The following is an 18,596-nucleotide window of genomic DNA, read 5'->3' as shown; positions in this document are numbered from 1 at the left end:
GTTCATCGCATTTACGTGCTTCTGTTCCGACTGAAGAGCGCTTACCAATTTCGGTTGTGAACAAACACGGCATGTTTTATTGTGCTACCAGATTCCACTGTGGAGCCCGAACAGACAAAGCAGTAAATAACGCAACATTGTGGATTGTCAGGGTCCTTGTTTTTTTACCGCTGGATCAAAAGATCAATTCTCAGTAAAAAAAAAAGCTCAGCTTTGGACCGCGGCGAAACTAGTGTGACCAAAGTCCTCCGTCCTCGTCCTAGGAGCCAGGAAACAAGAGAGAGGCACCCGGCCACACGATGTCAAGCCGTGTAACATCCTTTCAATCCACATTAGGGAAGCGCCCTCATTAGGAAAATGCAAGGTTGCAGTAGGAGCGGCCTTTTGTCCTCGCGCCCATCCTTTATTTAATGAGCCCGGGGATGGTTTGACTTGATTTGCATGGGCTTGTTACAGGATCACACGGCGCCACTGCTCATTGGCCACACACTCCCCGAAACATATAGGCGCACATTGTGACTCCGTCTTTCGCTCGGCTTGCCCGTCGCTTCACGCCAGCAGAAGGGCCGTGACTCAATTTCTTCCACTGAGGAGGATGCCGGGGCTTTCATTTCCATCGGGGGACGGCGGTTCGGCTGTTTGGAATTCTGCGTGCGCGTTTGGGGCGTGTGATCCGAGGTGTGCCGCTTGAAGCGGAGTGCGGGGAGGGGGAGGATGAGGGAGAAGTGTCTCCCAAGTGACGGGAGGCTGTGAAGAGAATAGTGCTGATGTGGTCCCTCTCTCCGACAACCGTCAGATAGCACCAAGCAGAGGCGACAGCAGGATACCAGCCAGATGAAAAAGGCCTAAAAACCTGCAGCCAGCTGGGATACATCTTTGATAAGAAGACAAAGGGAAGGAGAAGACAAAGATGAAAAACTCCCTCGTCTCCTTCCTCTTCTAATCTGGAAACGGCACGAATGGAAATTTGCCTCCATTTCCATCCTCGGCAATTAATAGAGCGCTTTGATGATGTCGGGGCTTTGAGGGATGAGGGACAGGTCAGCGCAAGCGTCATGGACATCAGAGGCCCCGAGCGCTGTGGCAAGATGTCAGCTCGGCTCGCGCCATCGCCGCGTGATGAGGCCCCCGGACGGACGCGCAGGGATGAGGGGGGAGTGGGGGGGGGCAAGAAGAGCACATGGCGAAGGAAAGAAAAACTGAAGGGGATAGGAAGAGAGGGCAGCGGTGAGGATTATAGGGACAACAAATGGGGAGATTCTATGTACAGTACACAGGAATTCACCAAGGGGGGGTGAAAGGAGAAATTAGTAAGTAAATCGGTGTCATCGGATTTTGAAAGAAAAAGGTGATTGAATTTCTAGCACCGAATATTTATGCATTGAAATCATGTATCTGAATGTTTTTCAACGTTAAAATATTCAACTGAAAATAATTCAACGTTAAAATATTCAACTGCAAAAAATTCAACCGCAAATAATTTAATGCAAAAATTCAACCGCAACATCCAGGAACCCAAGGAAGAGCAATCGATTCTAGATTCAAGCCGAAGTTGTGCTGGGGCGCTCGCTCCTTTTGCTGGACGCACGCTCCCGATCTTGAATCTAGAATCGATTGCTCTTCTTTCGGTTCCCGGATGTTGCGGTTGAATTTTTGCGGTTGAATTTTTGCATTGAATTGCGGTTGAATATTTTAACGTTGAAAAACATTCAGATACATGATTTCAATGCATAAATATTCAGTGCTAGAAATTCAATCACCTTTTTCTTTCAAAATCCGATGACACAGATTTACTTCCATAAGAAATGCATTAATAGAGAACAGCAGCGAATGAATGAATGAGGCACGTTAATGAAAAGGAATGCGGCTGCGTGAGCGAGAACACAGCTTTTCGAGAAGCTGAACCTCGCAGCAGCAACGAATGGAAGGCGCGGCGACGGGAGCGGAAGTAAAAAGGAGGTGAACAAGCGGACTGAATCGAACTTGGAGAAATGGAAATCAGCAACAAGTCCAAAGTGATGATATTTTGACAAGAAGGGGCCCGAGTGAGGACAAATGAAGAACCCCCCCCCTCCCTGCCCTCAAACCCGCGAGCAAAGCACATGCTGCCCAATCGGGCTCCAGTGTGGAGAAAACAAACATGTGGATCTCCTGCAGAATGTGAAGCAGGGCATCGGAGGACAAGCGCAAACATCCTCTGCAAACCTCCGCTGAATAATTTAATGATCTGTGTTTAAAGAAAATAAGACCGTTTTTCTACTTTCTGTTGCCGACTGATCCGGCGATGTGGCAGTTTGTGGAAGCTTTTGCATTTTCTCTCTTGCAAAACAAATAGGTGTCTGGTAAGTCCTTCACAGGGAAAATATCCTCATCCACACAGAAGGTGCTTCTTTTTTTTTGCGGGGGGGGGGGAGGTTGCACTAAGATTTGATTACATCAACAACCTCCCACTTTGTTTTGATGCAATCCTCCTTTGACACCCTACAGACGTCTAAAAATATAAAATAAAATGCAGCCTCTCGCTTGGTTTGCGTCCGTGTACTTGAACAGGGCGGTCAGCGGGTGTGGGCGGCGCTGGTAGGAAGTAGGGAGTGCCATGTGGTCAAAAAGGTGTGGCGCCCACAGCGTGGCCATCTGGAAGGCTGGTGGGAGCCGAGGACATAACGGTGAGAGCAGACGGCCACCTCACAAACACACAAACAAACCCACACCCACACACCACGTCTCGTGTGTTGCGAGTGTGCGAAGGGAGGATTTGAGAACTACATCTGTCGGCCGCCGCTGGAAAGCGGTTTGCGAGATAAAGAAGGCCGCAGCAGCGGCAACAGATGGAGAGAAAAAGAGATATTACAAAGTGTGTCGGATCATACAGACGGGGGCGTCCCGAAACAAAACGACTGCTCCTTTGATATCATACGTCACATGTGATCAGGGTCATTTGTGTACCAGAAACCCTCAGAACAACAGGGGCTTTCCGGAAGTACACACAGTCCATTTGTGTCCGCCCAGCTCGAGGTCGCCAGGAAAAGACACCGTACAACCGTCATAGTACAACACTGTCAACTCCCAGACAAAATAATGGACAAAATGTTTCTTTAAGTTAATCTGAATAACATGCAACGTTAATATCTCTACAAGCATATTTAGCATTTTCCTGATATTGGCCTTTGCACATGGAAAGTCCTGAAGAATAAATGATTTCACATGGAAAAGACTACAGTTTTTGGATAAAGATGAGTTTTCCAAATGCATATAGGGTTTCTCTTGCATAATCCTATCAAACGATTGCTTTTGCTGGAACTCAAAGAGGCTGCAGGACGGTTTCCCCTCCTGACTTCGAGGCCGTGGTCAGCATTGCTCGCTCCGTTGTCGACATCTAACCTGCGCTTGTATAAAAATGTTGTGCTGACAGATGATCAGATATACTCTGCCCGGTGGTGTGTGAATTGACTTGGATATGCAGAGTTTATAGTGCAAAATATTATGTTGAAACAGGACTAAGCCCCTGAGAACAGATTCACGGTGTACGAGGAAAGGGACGATTTCGGGATGAGACAATGATAAAAAGCCCAAAAGGGAAATACCTCAGAGGACAGACTACTAATTATAACCCTGCCCTATAACGCATTTTCAGCGGTTACTTTGCATAAAAGAGTATTTCAGCAGAGGTATTTGGATTAGGGAAGGCAGCTAAGGCACCTTGTTACTCGCAACTTGCATCAGAAAATTAATTATTCTCTCAGATACCAGAAACTGAAACTGACTTTTTATGATTTGTCCTTTGCGTCCTTGGGTTTTTCTCCATATTACTATAGTGTGAAAATTCGTTGCTGTCAACATAGAATATGAACAACTCTGCTGCACACTTTCATTCAACTGCTTGATCCATTTAATGAAAAACTCAGATTGTGTACAGTTTATATGCGACACTATCAAATATTGCTTTTCTTTATGGAGACGTTCTCATGGAAATTAAAAACCTGATGCCCAATTTTTTTTACTCTTTAAACCGATATTTTCTTGTTTACAGCTGTAAACTTTTGTGTGGAACTGTTGCTGGGTTGAAAAGAGACAAACTTGAGCACAACTTGTTGCCATCAGTTATTTCTTCCATCAATTAGTAAATCGGTCAACGAAATGTAAACATTTTGGACAAATGCATGTATTTCCAGGGGGATGTCTTTAAATGAGTTATTTGGTCTCAACAACATTCAAATAACTAAACCACAAGTTCAACTCTGCTGTTTACTCCACAGCCTGGATGGCTGGACGCAGTCCGGCTGCATTGCCGTGTTCCCTACATTGTAGGTCAACGCACCCGCTGAGGCGATTGTGCAAACAACACAGGCCGCAGCGAAGCCCCCTCGGCTGTAGAACCACTCTCCTCCCATCGGATTCGATGTATGCTGCTCGTTTGGCGGATTTGAGTACCGACACACACGGTCAACGGCGGGAACCGAGCTGGGATGCTGCACCGCCGGAGATATGAAGCAACACATCTGTAACTCCCACAGAATGGGGGCATCTCGCCACCATGTATGACAGAGGTTGATAAACAGCGGAGGGGGAAGGGGGGGGTCACGCAGTACTGGGACGAGGCACTGGGCGCCACCTAAGAGCACTGGGAGGATAATTGGGGGGGGATAGAAAGAGGAAAAAAAGAGTCAGGAAGGAATGAAACAGATAGAGGCCGTCTCCACTGAAAGGAGATGAGCGGCGATTAGAGGCATCAGAAGGAGAATCGGCTTCATCAGGAGAAACACCGTCCCTGCGGGGGACACGGGATGGGCAATCCGGAGGGGGAGAGCGCATGGAAAACGGTGTTAAATCATCACCATTAACAGAAAATGAAACAATAACGCCATTGGACTTGTTGCAAGATTGCAATACTTGCTAATGAATATCTAAAAACACCAACGGTGCACGGGGGAGGGAAGGGAAGTGGGAGGAGTATTTATATTCATGTATTGTATATAATGGTCTGGAGCGTTGGGGCCTCAGCGGGGAAACAGCCTTTGTTTTAATTAACGGTTAAATTGCTAGGCTGCTAATACAATATAATTTATACATATATATTGGGTTAATAACTTAGCCAGCACGATCAATCATCTAAAGTCTCATTTTCGGGAGCTAAAGAAAGCCCCAATGTAGGCACGCGTTAATGTTTAGTATGTTGGCGTGTGTGTGTGTTGTATTGGTAAATGGTACAGAGCAGCAGCCATGCCCGAGGTGGTGTTTTTAGATTAGTATCAGCTCTTAGCTGTACATACCGGGAGGTCATTTCCTATAAGCCGATGAGCCTAATGTTTGGCAGTGTAACGTGTTGAGAAAGTAGCTGCATGTGGCGGCGTGTGGAGCGTGTAGGTCAACATGTCTAAAATGAATCCCTCCAGTCACCGTAATAGACAAAAAAAAAAAAAAACTCTGCAAGGGGAAATGTGTTTTATAGCCTTCATATCCTAAAGGTATGTCGAGTCGTGTCCTTTGCTACTTCATGTACGGTGGATTCATTCAGTGCTTAAAATATGTTTATGCATGCGTGTGTGAGATAGAGGACACGCGTGTGGGCATGAGCCCAGCGAGGCAGAAAGGCTGCCAGCAGCCTTTGAGGAAGGAGCATGTGTCCGGCGTCCACTGCTGTCGTGCTGGGTCACAGATGTCACCTGCTGCAGTGGCCCGCCTTGCACCGCTTGCCCCCCGCCCCTCCCCCACCACGCCACCGCTTGTACAACATCCCTGCTCCGGGGGGGGAACACAAGTAGCCCACAGTGTCGGTGGTTATTTGGAGTAAATAGGATTGTTTTGGGAATCATATGCGGGTCAAAAAAACGTTCCCGGGACGTGCACATGGGTCGCTCAGGACTAAATAAGTAAAATGCCATCTGGGGCTACCGGCTATGTTGCGCTGCCGTGACAATGCCAAGTACTGACACGGCAAAGTTGAACTGAATTAAACAGTACTGGCTGGTGGGTTGGTGGCCTTAAACACGGCAGATTAGCCTGGAAAGAAGCCCGGCAGAGGGAAACGTGCTTAGAGGATGTCAGCCATGAGGAGAAGTGTGAAACCACCATCCAACCAGATAAATCAAGTGCGAGACAAAGAGGCGTGTGTTTGTGAGTCTGCGGCGAGAGCATATAGACTGCTAATGTTTTCGGGGGAGGTCCCATCCATTTGTGTGGTCATCTTTTCGAGAGGGCCTTGAAATTCCTTTTGCACGCCTCACCACTTGTTTGCTTTAGAAGCAAGATGCTTTTTACCAGAGGAATCCTCCATGGTGATTGTGGATGTGTGCATCTCTCTCTCACACACACACACACACACACACACACACACACACACACACACACACACACACACACACACACACACACACACATCACTGACATTGCAGAAACAGACAAGTGGCTCCACCAGGTCTCCCGTGGAGCCTGTGCTGCACTGCAGCGACAGATCAGGGCGGGACAGCGTGCCACGACCCCGCCACACGCCAGCCTCCTCGCTCTGCACTCGCCACCAGCCGCGACTCGCTTCGCATAAAACCAGCCAGGCAGTTCTGCATGCCAGTTCCGTCTTGTTAACTTACTGCATGGTTAGGATTTTTATTATTTATCAGCTAGTCCGTTTTTGTGTCTGAATTTTTTTCAACGAAGAATGAGGCGACAGTAGTGGAGATTTGTCGATTGCAATTTTCTCGGCCCATTCTGGTTGCAGATTTATTTAAAGTCTGACCTGCAGATTCGTTTTGAGAACTACAGTTCTACAGAGAGCACGAAAAACATTATTTAGATAACGTCCTGGGACTTTCACAAAGAGTCATTTAACCATCCTAGAGTGTCAGATATTTAAAACGTTATCGTCACCGGTGGTGGTCTTTTGTATAAAGACACACAACTCAGATATTCAGATACTGCTACAATAATGTGACACTAACTTCTCCTTAGTTCAGCCAAACAAGCTGCCAAATTGGAGCTGCAACAAGATGCAAGAGGTTCAATCCGCGATTTTAAAAGGCAGCTGAAGTGTATGTGCAAACTGTTACATGCTTGGTCTCGGACACATGATGCTGCCTTGTGCCATTTCACAAAAAGTAATGCAAGGTCAGTTTTTATCAATCGAGCAACCAGAGTGATTACTTCAAGCAGCAATTCTGCCAAAGTACCAAGAGCCATTCTCCACATTGTGAGCCGCATCACTTCCTGTGTATAAAGACTGAATGGCACACCTGAATATGTGGGCCTCATCTCCATTTGAACAATTTGCCGCATCATGTTCCTCTTTATGACAGCAAGCCTGACAGCAAAACGTCTAGGTTGTAGCAAAGGAAACAAGTTAATGAAATTGTAGAAAAGAAAAAAAAATAAAATCAGGCTTGCTGTACAAGCGGATTAAAACAACAAGTCGAAAAATGTTTTTCTTTTACTTTTTCTTAACAGTAATAACTTCAGCTCTGTAAAACAGGGCCCGGGTGGCACCTAAAGGGTGACTCACATTGTGTCGATTGACTTGGGTACTTAGTGGTGAACGACACTTCTCAAATCACATTTTAGAAAGGTGCTAAAGTTTAACATTCAGGGTTGGGGTCCATAATTTAGATTTTCTGGATTGGCTTGGAAGAAACCTCCAAGGATCCATTGAGGGTTCACTCAAGTAGGAGGGCCGGGGGCACTAGGAGCGCAGCGTGGGGGCCTGGTGGGCGAACGCACCCAATGCTTCTAATCCCAGTTAAGACAAGCTCGGCAGGCCGGCCCACACAAAAGGAAGCTGGGTCCAGCGTTAGTGGAATTAAAGCAAAGCCTCTCCTCTGTTGTTAGGCTAATCCACAAGACAATGATTATCGGCAGGGCAACGTTGCCACGGCGATAACATGGCTCAAGAGTGCCTCAATTAGGGCACCAATTTCCAGACGGGACCGAGTGAGGCCAAAAGAGGAAAAAAAGAGAGTGTGGGAAAAGCCTTTTGTTATTCTAACCGAGTGGACGGGTCAGTTTTTCAAACCGATTGACCTTGGCCATTCTTGACCCACTCCATGTTGTAAAGACGCCCCCTCTCACCGGGGCAAGCTCGAGCACAAGTACATGTAATCACCCCTCAAATGGAGACAAGAGCACGTTATTACGCAGCAACTACGGGGAACCATTATGGCTCAAAATAACATGATCTTTGCACAGCGAGAGTGGAATAATGAAGAGTGAGTTTCCCTAAACGGGTTTTGGTTTGCCTCATTCATCCTCTTACGTGGCAGCGCAGCAGCTCAGGTGGTTGCACGCTTTGTTTTTTGTTTAAACATCAAGAGTTGGAGGACAACCGTAACACTGGATTCGTCTACAGTAATCCTTCATTTACTCTATAAATCAGAGTGTGGAGGCAAAGCCCTGGCCGGGTTTTTAAAGCTCCTCACTGATGTGCCAATTTCAATTCTTTGCTGTCGTCACAAGATCAAAGAAAGTAAACACCCGACTAGGGGAGGCTGCTTTTGCTTCTCTGGAGCGGCTTGTCACACTTTACAGATGCATATTTGAGAACCTGGGAGTGTGGCTGCCGTCGCACGCGTCCTCGTCAAAAGCGGCTCCGGGTCGCAGACAGACGGATGTGTACACCCTATTGGTTCAGCCGTCTAGGCAGTCACGTCATCAAGCTTTTTTGGCACGTGGTCAATCACCGGCTCTCTCCCTCCTCGTACATGGCCCGCAACTTCCACAGCATAATAAGCCTTGGACTGCTGGGTAACCTCATCAAGTCCTAATAAGGGCTCTTATATCTGGCTGGCATGTTGGTATTAATCTTCCAAACCACAGCAAGAATTGAGAAATGGGTTCTGCCAGGCGGGGCCTTTTTTTAAAATTGCCTCTGCCTTGATGACACCGGCAATGAAGAGCAATGGGGGTCGGGAGGAGGGATGGTACCAGGGACAGCATGAAAAGGAGGGAGTGGGTGGTAACACCTTGTGATGCAACACATGATGCAAATGGTCTCATGCTGGTTTGCCAGGGGCTTTGCCAGAGGTGGTCGCTGTGCTGCCACTCACACAAACTCTGACAGGGGGGACGGAGGGGAGTCAACGCAGCGGGAGGACGTGTAGAAAAGCACAGCTGGGGAATGGGGTCCGATAACTGGTCGCATTTTGGATGCAGTTTCCTGTCGGCAAAAACTCCGATGCATCTTTCATCGGTCCTTTTAGTTTTACTGGCTTTGGCTCATTGCACAGGAGGAGGGATTTGGGACAATTCATTCAAGCTACTGGACGACCTGGTCTCACAGCCAGCTAGTCGAATAAGTCAGTGCACCCCAAAACCCATTTCCACTGCCCTGAAGTCAGTGTAAACAATACAAAAGTCTAAATGTTATCTTTTTACTTCGTTATAGTGACCTGTTTTTTCCTCATTCAAGAGAAAAGCAATTAATTAAAACTACAAATGACAAGATTTTGTCCTGTGAGCTGCTGTTTAAGGAAAACATCTTCAAAAAACCTGGATCCATTCGAGTTCCTCACCAAAACTACATTTTATGACGTGAACATACCCGTCATAATTCCACCAAAGGGACCCTTCGCTCTCCTCCTGTCCAACCCAACACGGATTAGTTGCTTACAATGTAACATCAGAGATGGCCAACGAGCAGAGCCAGCTTGCCGAGGGTCCTAATCGCATATCTTACAGAATATAGGCAGATAACACCCATCACTAAGACTTGATTTCAAACAGTGCGATTGATTGTTGGTTAAATCACTGCTGCTCGGTGCAGGTCGTAGAGGCGAAGGGGTCAAACAACATCCCTGTGTTTCAAGTGAATTGTCCCCCCCTCCTGTTGTAATGGGAAACACAATGGTTTTGTTACCTAAAACTAACTTCCTTCCATATTTAGAAAGTACTAAGCCAGCCCTAGTGGGGGACCTAGAGTGTCATAGCTTGAAGTGTCGGTCCGGTGGTAGGATCCAATGACATGCCGATGAACCCCAACTCTACAACTTACGCGGGGAGGGCAAAGAGCATCTTTGAATCAAACAGAGCAAAGCGCACATTTTGGGTGAGGTGGGGGGTCAGTCCAGCCGAACTACCAGCAAAAGATATTATAATTGCCTTTTTTTTTCAACCCAATGATCTCTTCGAGATAAACCAATGCTGAAAGCGAATAGGGACAGAGCCAAAAAGGAAAGGAGCGGGAAAAATAAACAGATCACTAGAGAGCGCTTTGTACTTCTCCCCTTTTGTGGACCTTTAAGCATCAAAGAGAAGCAGTAACTGTACCTCCCAAATCCCAAATTGATAAAAGACCACACACCGCCCCAGAGACAGATGCTTCAAAATGTTAAGGGTTCACGCTGGTAAGATCACACTCCCCACATGCAACCAGCTGAACTTTAGAAGCACTAGACGCTGGAGAACACTTAATAACCCGCCCCTGTATCAGTCACATGCTGAGATTATATCCTGAAGACAGATGCTGTAAACTGTGTTGCAGACATCCACGCTTCAGTCGGATAGAACCAAGAAACGTGTCTGTTTCATAAGACATCCTTTGGCAAACAATTGTTCTGCGAGGTGTGTCGGTATATCAAAGATAATAATTCAAATATACACACGGCTGTCTAGCAAATGTACAGCTCAACGTACCCTCAACATAATGATTACCACTGTGTACACGGCCCTCTCACGTCTGAAATAACACATTTTAGAAGTGATGTGGAACTGAAAAATCGATACACCCCATTGTGAAAAAGCCTGGCAAACAACAGGATTGTTTTTTGTTTTTTGTAATACATGTTGCTTCGCAAAAGATGCGCATTGCTTATGCAACTGCATTGACATGGCAAGAAAATGCGTATTGATGTTGTAGTATAAAATAATTAAATCAGTATAATACAACGCCTGCCACACAAGAATTATTCATCGTTATATAACTAATTCAATAATATCGGGCAAGAGACTTTTCTGGCCCTGAGGAGACCCTTAATATCAAGAAATATCACTAAACAGATTGGACATTTCGGAGTGCCCCATTATATAAGTTACTCTCACACTCCTCCTCGATTTGTATCAAGTGCCATTTATTATATAAATACATCCTAAAATCCATTCTAATCGAACACACTGCATCTGGAATATATGGTGTTTTGTCGACATTTTTGCCATCACGAACTCGGAGGTATTGCCTGCTGTCTTCGGGTGAGCAAATTAGATCGGTAGAACTGAATGTCACATCATTGTGCGCGGATCACAGTGTAATCAACACCTTAACACTTCGGTGTCCTCCACTTGTACGAACATGCAGATATTTCCTTCAAATAAAAGGATAGAAACACCAGAATTGCCCGCTGCTGTTTGCATGATATGACGAGGTGGATCCGACTCAGCCAACTGCAGCATACAAAAATAAAAATTGAACGTACCGTTTGCACTTATGTGGTTAAAATTGTCCTTTATAAAGCAGGACAGTCATGATTTTCCAATGTATTCAATTGAATCCAACTAAGCCCTAAAAGGCAGTTCTGAGAAAATAACCCAAAAGAACAATTCACCCGCAGATACTCAGACAGTTGAAAATATTCAATATGCGATGAACAATGCATTCCAGGAGTTGTGCTGGGATTGTGTACGATTTTGTGTTACTCACTTTCTTTCAACCTTCCCTGTCTAAATTGAATTCAGTTAGTGATTTCCTATATTTCCCAGGGCGCTTTTCAACAACCTGCGCAGAAAAGGGCCGTCTCACTCAATGGAACTGTTGTATTCAACTGTTGTATGTATGTGGGTTATCTGTATGTAGAGATAAAATGACACAAAATAATGTAAGCATTTCAGAGCTTTTTATTTTTAAAAAGGTCAAGAGCAAGTTCTCTCAACAGAACACAAATTTCCGATTCCTGCTTTACATTTTGGTCTTTTGAGACAACCTATTGGGGCAATTACCAGAGCCGCCTGGTTAACAATGGATGGTCGATCTTCATCATTTAAAGCAAATGAGCATGTCCCTCAATAGCCGTTTGGTACCTTTTCCAAATCATGGGCTGAGGAAGAAAGAAGGCGCTTATCTGCTGTACAGCTTACGAAGCCCCCCGAGGCCAATTTCTGATTTGCGATATTGAACTATAACAATAAAATTGACTCTACAATCAGGAAGTGTATCTTCATATTCTGTGTAGAATAGTAGATGGGTCTCTTTGCAATGGCTGACTGCAGATTTTGCCGTATATTCACAATGTGACTGCTGCCTGATTGCTCCCCTGCTGCCTTTCAGAAGCGCCATGCTGAGCCAGGTGACAGAACTCCCGCTACGGAAATCCAATCAGGCCAATCCTCCACGATCCCTTACAATCCTCTCAGCCGCCGCCGTACACCGCAAGCCAGCGGTAACACACACTGCACATGCCACACACACAATGAACTCATTGATAGCTGGGGAGATCGCAACATGCACATTATCCAACTCACCTCCTCTGAAATGGGCAAAGCGGTTTTGGGTTGGTGGGGGGGGCGACTTAGTGGTCAGAGAAGCCTCGAGTCCCCTTCAGCTACAAGGACAACGTAGTGTAGCAGACCTTATGTCGTGGCCTTGCAATGGAGGCCACTGAGATAAATGTATCCCTTGGGGATCAATAGTGTCACAGCTAAAATTCCCAGACACTCCCACGGCAAACAAACCCTGCTGGTAGCAGGAATGGCACCAGTGACATAATACCCCCACCCTCTGCACCCCCGCCCTCCTCCCTTGTGGAAAAGATAATACAGGCCTTTCATATTGGTCCAGGTCCCACCTTCCAAGGGCCCCGGGTTGAACCCTCTCTGGACCCGTGTGGAGGTCACATACGGGCCACCCAATACTGGCGAGCACTGTATTGGATACCACTGGCTAAATGAGGGCCATTCAAATCGTCCTTGTTTGTGGCGGTGGAGGTGGAGTGGCTGCTGGGAATTTGGACTTCCTGTAGAAAACCGAACAATATCCAAAATCCCCAACGCAGAGGCGAGCCTGTCACACAACCTTTCGGCCCAAGTGTGGGATCTGCACCCATTCTGTCAGATGAGCTCAGAGTCTTGTTCTCTTCTATCCCCATGTGTGTTTCTTTGTTGGCTTGCGCATTCTGTGTTCTGGCTGCACAATGAATTTTGGGCTATTGTCACTGTGATCCTAATGGCCAGTATCTAGCTCTCTGGAAATGTTTTATTTGGGGGGGGGGGGGGGGGGGGGGGGGGGGGGGGCGCAGGGGGAGGTTGAGGGGCTGAAGTAAGATGGGTGATATGACTTTGTACGCCTCGAGCTGTGCAGCTGTCCCAATTACTACCTCTCCTTTCGTTCCGAGTTTGCCGTCCAAACCCATCTGTCTCTCCCGCTCTTCAAATCTCTGTCCCTTTTCCTTTCGTAGATGCAGCTAGTGTGGGTATGCGTTGCCAGGAGGTTGCCATTCTCGAAAGAGCCCTTTATAGACCCGAAGTAGGTTCAGATCCCGTTTTAGGTTCGACGCTGTGGGCGCAGAAAGCCCAGACAGTGAATTTCCCGCAGCATCCCTGAATCCCTCCAAGCCTGCTCTGATCCTGGCATGAGCTGAGGACTCAGACGGGCCGACAAGGCTGTTTGATGGCACTAAGCATCGGGGGATTTTTTTAGTTAGGTATGTGGGTGGGTGGCAGGGATGGGGAAGGGTGGTAGTTTGTGTCCCGTGGTGAGTCCCCGAGCAATGTCTGATGAGCTAAAAACTCTCAGTGTGTGTCATACCCATGTGAATACAGTTCATCATGCTGAGGAGGTGCCATTCACTGCATTCTTCTGGGGCCAAGCCTTGAAGGAGATATATTAAACAATGACAATATGTACACACACACGCACGTCACTGAATGCAAAGGCGTGAAAGCGGCTGTGCACTAAGGGGCAGTTCAGTGCTTTCAACTGAAAATGAGAAAGAAAGGGGAAGGAGAGACTTGTAGCACTGCATGTGGATGGGTAGAGGGTACATGCCTATTTCTGGAAGAAGGAATATCGTAAGACACACTTCCCATCTCAGGCTGGATCAGCAATAACTCTCAGAGACACAGCAAGAAAGCACACACACACACACACACACACACACACACACACACACACACACACACACACACACACACACACACACACACACACACACACACACACACACACACACACACACACACAGCCCCTTTCTGATGCGAGTGCACTGCAGGCTGGGTAGCCTTCCCTCAGGGCTGAGCGGAGCTGGGGCAGCACACAGGATCTCTGACGGGTCGGACCCCTCAGCCCAAACCCAACACACATTCACACATCCGGAAAACCCATCCGTGACAGCTGTGGCGACGGCATTGTGTGATCTAGACCGAGTCCCTACACAAATCCAATCTGATGCCACATGGCTATCGGGCACAGTTCCTATTGTGCCTGTCTGAATGGCTTCCTAATCAGACAGGACCCCTTTCCTCCACTCGGCCTTCACACATTCGGCAGAGTAAGACAGGTAGACAAGCAGCAGGACATTTAGACAGGCAGACAGCAGGGCAGGCCTGCTGGGGCCTTTTTTCTACATGCTATCAGTCTCGATCGGGCTAGGCTGCTTAGGCTGAGCTTCAGCGGCCTCGTAGGGGCCGGCTTGCTTTTTTTCCATGGAAACCTACCCCACACTCGTCCTGCAATTGGCTCGGACGCTCACTAGACAGACACTGTCTTTCAGTACAGATAATAATGGCCCTCAAGCGGGACGACAGCAGGACAAGACTGATGGCAGAAGTTTTTTACCCTGCAGAGCCGTATGTACCAACTACTCTGATGTACAAGACATCACTCCATCAGCATCTATGGGATTCGTTTTTTTCCATCGATTTACTGATGACTGCAAGAAAAAATAAAGGGTAGATGAGACAGAAGCTCTCAGAAAAGTGGCGGCCAAATACCCACACTGGACATTATTCACTGAACCATGGGGATGAAGCAGCGAATTCTTTATCTCCCCAACAGACCAAGTGCTTCATAATAGAAGACTCAGAAATGAGTGCGTTTCCATTCATCTATACATAATCATTTCAGATACACCAAAGGCGAAAAAGCTTATTTTTTTCCACCACTCTATTTACAGTACATTGTCTGGAAGTGGGTTGCAGAAATACCCTGCATAGAGATTAACTATTGCAACAAAACAATGCTTCCACATTGAGCCTTCCTCTTTTGGTAGCATTGCTACTTACTGCGGCTCGCTACGAGCATCGCAGAGTCTTAGAGAGCCGCCTCACTTCAATGTCCTTTGTGTTTTGTAAGCACGAAGCCCCCCAAACTGGAAAACATGCCTTCAAAATGTGTTTGTTTGTTTCCCCCCGTCGCTCTATTCAGCCGTCTCCTCTCATCCACCTGACACCGGAGGAAGAAAATGTTGGTATGCCTGGGACAACAGGGTGCAAAAAGAGGGATGTATGAACAGCACACTGAAGCCAATATCAAGCATTATACACACACACACACACACACACACACACAGTACAGTGAGCCAAAACACTGTGATGCTTGAAATTAGAATGGCTTTTCATGCAAACAGAGGCGCTTGCTGTGCAGGTGACAAGCTGGTACTGCCAACCGAATTGAAATGAAAAACAAATCTGACTGCGATTTCATAATAGGAGTCCACTTGACTCGGAGCGCAGCGCTGAACCAGGCGAACTGAGCTCGCCATGTGACGAATGGGCACGGTGTTAAATACAGATAAAGAGCTATGAAATTAGCCGCCGCCCATTATTTTTGGGGCTCAGGCGCACGGCGTATAACCTCGCCGGCGGAGCAACACTGATGTGTTTAACGAAGTCATTAGTCAGGAATGAAGACAGACAGCGGCGTGAGACGCGGAGGGACCAAAGGTCAAAAACTGAGAGAAGGGGGGGGGGGGGGGAAAGCGGAGGGAGGCGAGAGGGAGGAAATAGCTGCAGTGAGGCGCTCTAGAGAGCCCACTGTACTGTATTAAAAGATGCAGTGTCATGTGTTACAAAGCACGAGACGGCGAGTCCAACATTTGTCCAATGTGATCGGAAACAACACAAACTTCTGCAAAAAAAAAAAAAAAAAAAAAAAACTTCAAAACGTGCCGAGTAAATTCCAATGGTTGGTTGGAGTGTTATCGCTTCTATTTAACGCAAGTGCTTCATCAAAATTACACAGCCTAAAATAAACTGCTATAGTGTAATTATTTGCAGTTGGCTGATATAAATGTCGGTGCCTATTCATTCCCAAAATGGCGTGGCACAGATCCAAGCAAATTGCTCAGTCAGTCACTTTGCTTTATGTCAAATAATCGGCCTCTGACAGCTTAAAAACACAGACAGGAGTCCATCTGCAGGAGCACATCCCTCTGCAATCGGAGACAGAGCGCTCATGCCACGGCATTGACGGCTGTCACCGCAATATACACACACACACACACACACACACACACACACGACTGTTTACTTATTCAGGAATGGGTGAGGGCAACTAACTCAATCCATCTGCTTCCAGTTGCCACGGCTGTCTTTATTAGATAACATTAATGATGCATTAGTTGTCAATTCGGTGTCGAGTTTCTCCCTCGTCAGCGGCTCCAATTCAAACAAGAACAAAGTAGATATCGGCCGCAAATTGATCGAAACATCAAAAAATTAATTGCGGCACTATATAACAGGCCACAGAAGGACTGACAGGGAAAGAGGAACACAGCGTGTTGCAATATGTCTTGTAATATCACGGAAAGACACGCTGATACGACGTACTACAGCTGAGGACACCAAAAAGCCTCGTCACCGGTATCACACATTGATTTCACGTGAAAACAAAAAGAAGTATTGCTCATTAAATCGGTCACATGGAATATACATTTTTAAAAAGGCTTTCAACTTCAGATGTGGAGATCATGACAATATCAATATTACACACATCCACATCCACGGTGATCTGCTGTGTGAGCTGTCCATTTGCATGTCATCCTTAACAGTCTGTGAAGGCAGACACACATCTTCCACAGAGGTGGGGGGTTTGAACCTCTAACCCCCCCAGCACCAGGATGCCAGACTCTTTTAGATGAGCTACACTGAAGCACATACACCGTCTGCCTGTGCTGCCACCTCTTCTATCATCATCATCATCCGCTGTGTAAAGTGCCCCCTCCTCCCATTTCTTCCTCCGACTGTCCAGAGGAGGTGACAATAAAAATATGAAGCTCGGACTGAGCGTAATGTGACGTAATGTGACGCATTATAAATCATTCATAAAAATAAATAAATGCAACACACTTCCAAGACGAGCAACAAAACGAAACGCACGCCCGGCTGCGAGGACTCTTTGCCGGACTAACGGGCAGCTGCTTTGTCCACACCGGAGGACACACGCACACTTGCCAGGGCGCCTCCCCGAGAGTCATGTGTCTCTTATTTCCTCGTTGTGTGCGTGTGTTTGTGTGCGCGTGGGGGTTAAAAGGCGAGTGCACCCTCGCCGGAAGGTGATAACTTGAGTTATGCGGCCACAATTTGCTGGATATAAAAAAAAAAAAAAAAAAGCAAAACAAACGCACCCCATGCAGACAGCTAGCTTGCATGCTACATGCTTGTAGCCCCTGTTGATGCCCGTTAGCTGTGAAAACAAACAGCATCACTCCGCGCGGAGCAGGTAACGGACACCAGGTGGAAGTGTTCAAACACTTCCACTCTCTTCGCCCGGCTGAGAATAACCATCGGAAGGGCGAAAGCGCGGCGAGGGGCGCTGCGAGGTTCACCGGGCGGAACACCGCGAACCGAATGCGTCCGAGTAACGGGCACCCGGTGTAACGGGGCACCAGAGATTCCTAACCTACCGCGAGCGCCCTGTGGTCACCGGGGGTCTCAGCGGCGACGCAGTCAACAGGGCCGGGGGGCGACGACGTAGCGGGGAGGGGGAATCTGTGAACCGAGCAACCGCAGCTACCAAAAACGTTTCCGCCGCGCGGCGGGGATGGTATCGCCTACCTCGACATGGTATACCGGCTTCCAGCGGCATCCGACCGGGGCTGCGGAGACTCGGTCTGGCGCAGCTGAGGATGGCTGTTCCCTTAACAACAAAAAAAAGCCTGCGGCGGAAACAGGAACTGGGGGAGCTGGGATCTCTGAATACGGCAGTCGAGGCGGCTCTGTGGGGATCTGCTAGGTGGATGGCGTGTCAGCGCGTACCGAAGGGAGGCGAGGGGGCTATTTCATATCCTGTCCTGACTTCAGATTAAAAGCCTGCGCGGCCACTGGATAGCTCGCAACGCACCGGTTCGGCCTTTAAACAGCTATAATTTAGTGATTTATTTGCATTTGACTGCTGTAGCTGTGAGGAAATGACAGATGTTTTTATTACGGTAGGCAACCTTTAAGATTAAGAACAATACATACTAGGTCAGAAATTCGTTCTCTAGCAGAATGAGTGTTTTATTTTGACGGCATGGCGGGTTCATTTCCGGTGTGTTTCTGGCTGTCACCGGCTGACTTGGCTACGGATGGAAGGCGGGTGGAGTGGAAGCTGCAGTGCGCACACCAGCGTTATTTTGTTGTACTGCAGTCGGGCTCAGACAGATCGGACAGACAGGTCTGGTGCCACCGGGGTGATGAGGGGCACAACGAGG

The 18,596-nt window shown here is 47.4% G+C and overlaps 1 protein-coding gene across 1 annotated transcript in view; it reads right to left on the bottom strand.

Moving 5' to 3' along the window:
* Positions 1-18,200, bottom strand: part of fut8b (fucosyltransferase 8b (alpha (1,6) fucosyltransferase)) — a 66,311-nt gene extending 48,111 nt beyond the window's left edge. The window contains exon 1 of the mRNA XM_040160709.2: positions 17,959-18,200. The gene's annotated coding sequence lies outside the window, so the exon portion shown is untranslated. The remainder of the gene's footprint in view (positions 1-17,958) is intronic.
* Positions 18,201-18,596: the final 396 nt, after the last annotated feature.

Source organism: Gasterosteus aculeatus, chromosome 18 (genome assembly GCF_964276395.1).
Source record: "Gasterosteus aculeatus chromosome 18, fGasAcu3.hap1.1, whole genome shotgun sequence".
Classification (NCBI taxonomy): Eukaryota; Metazoa; Chordata; class Actinopteri; order Perciformes; family Gasterosteidae; genus Gasterosteus; species Gasterosteus aculeatus.
The sequence above is the reverse complement of the archived record's forward strand: the minus strand, read 5'-3'. Positions and strand labels throughout refer to the sequence as shown.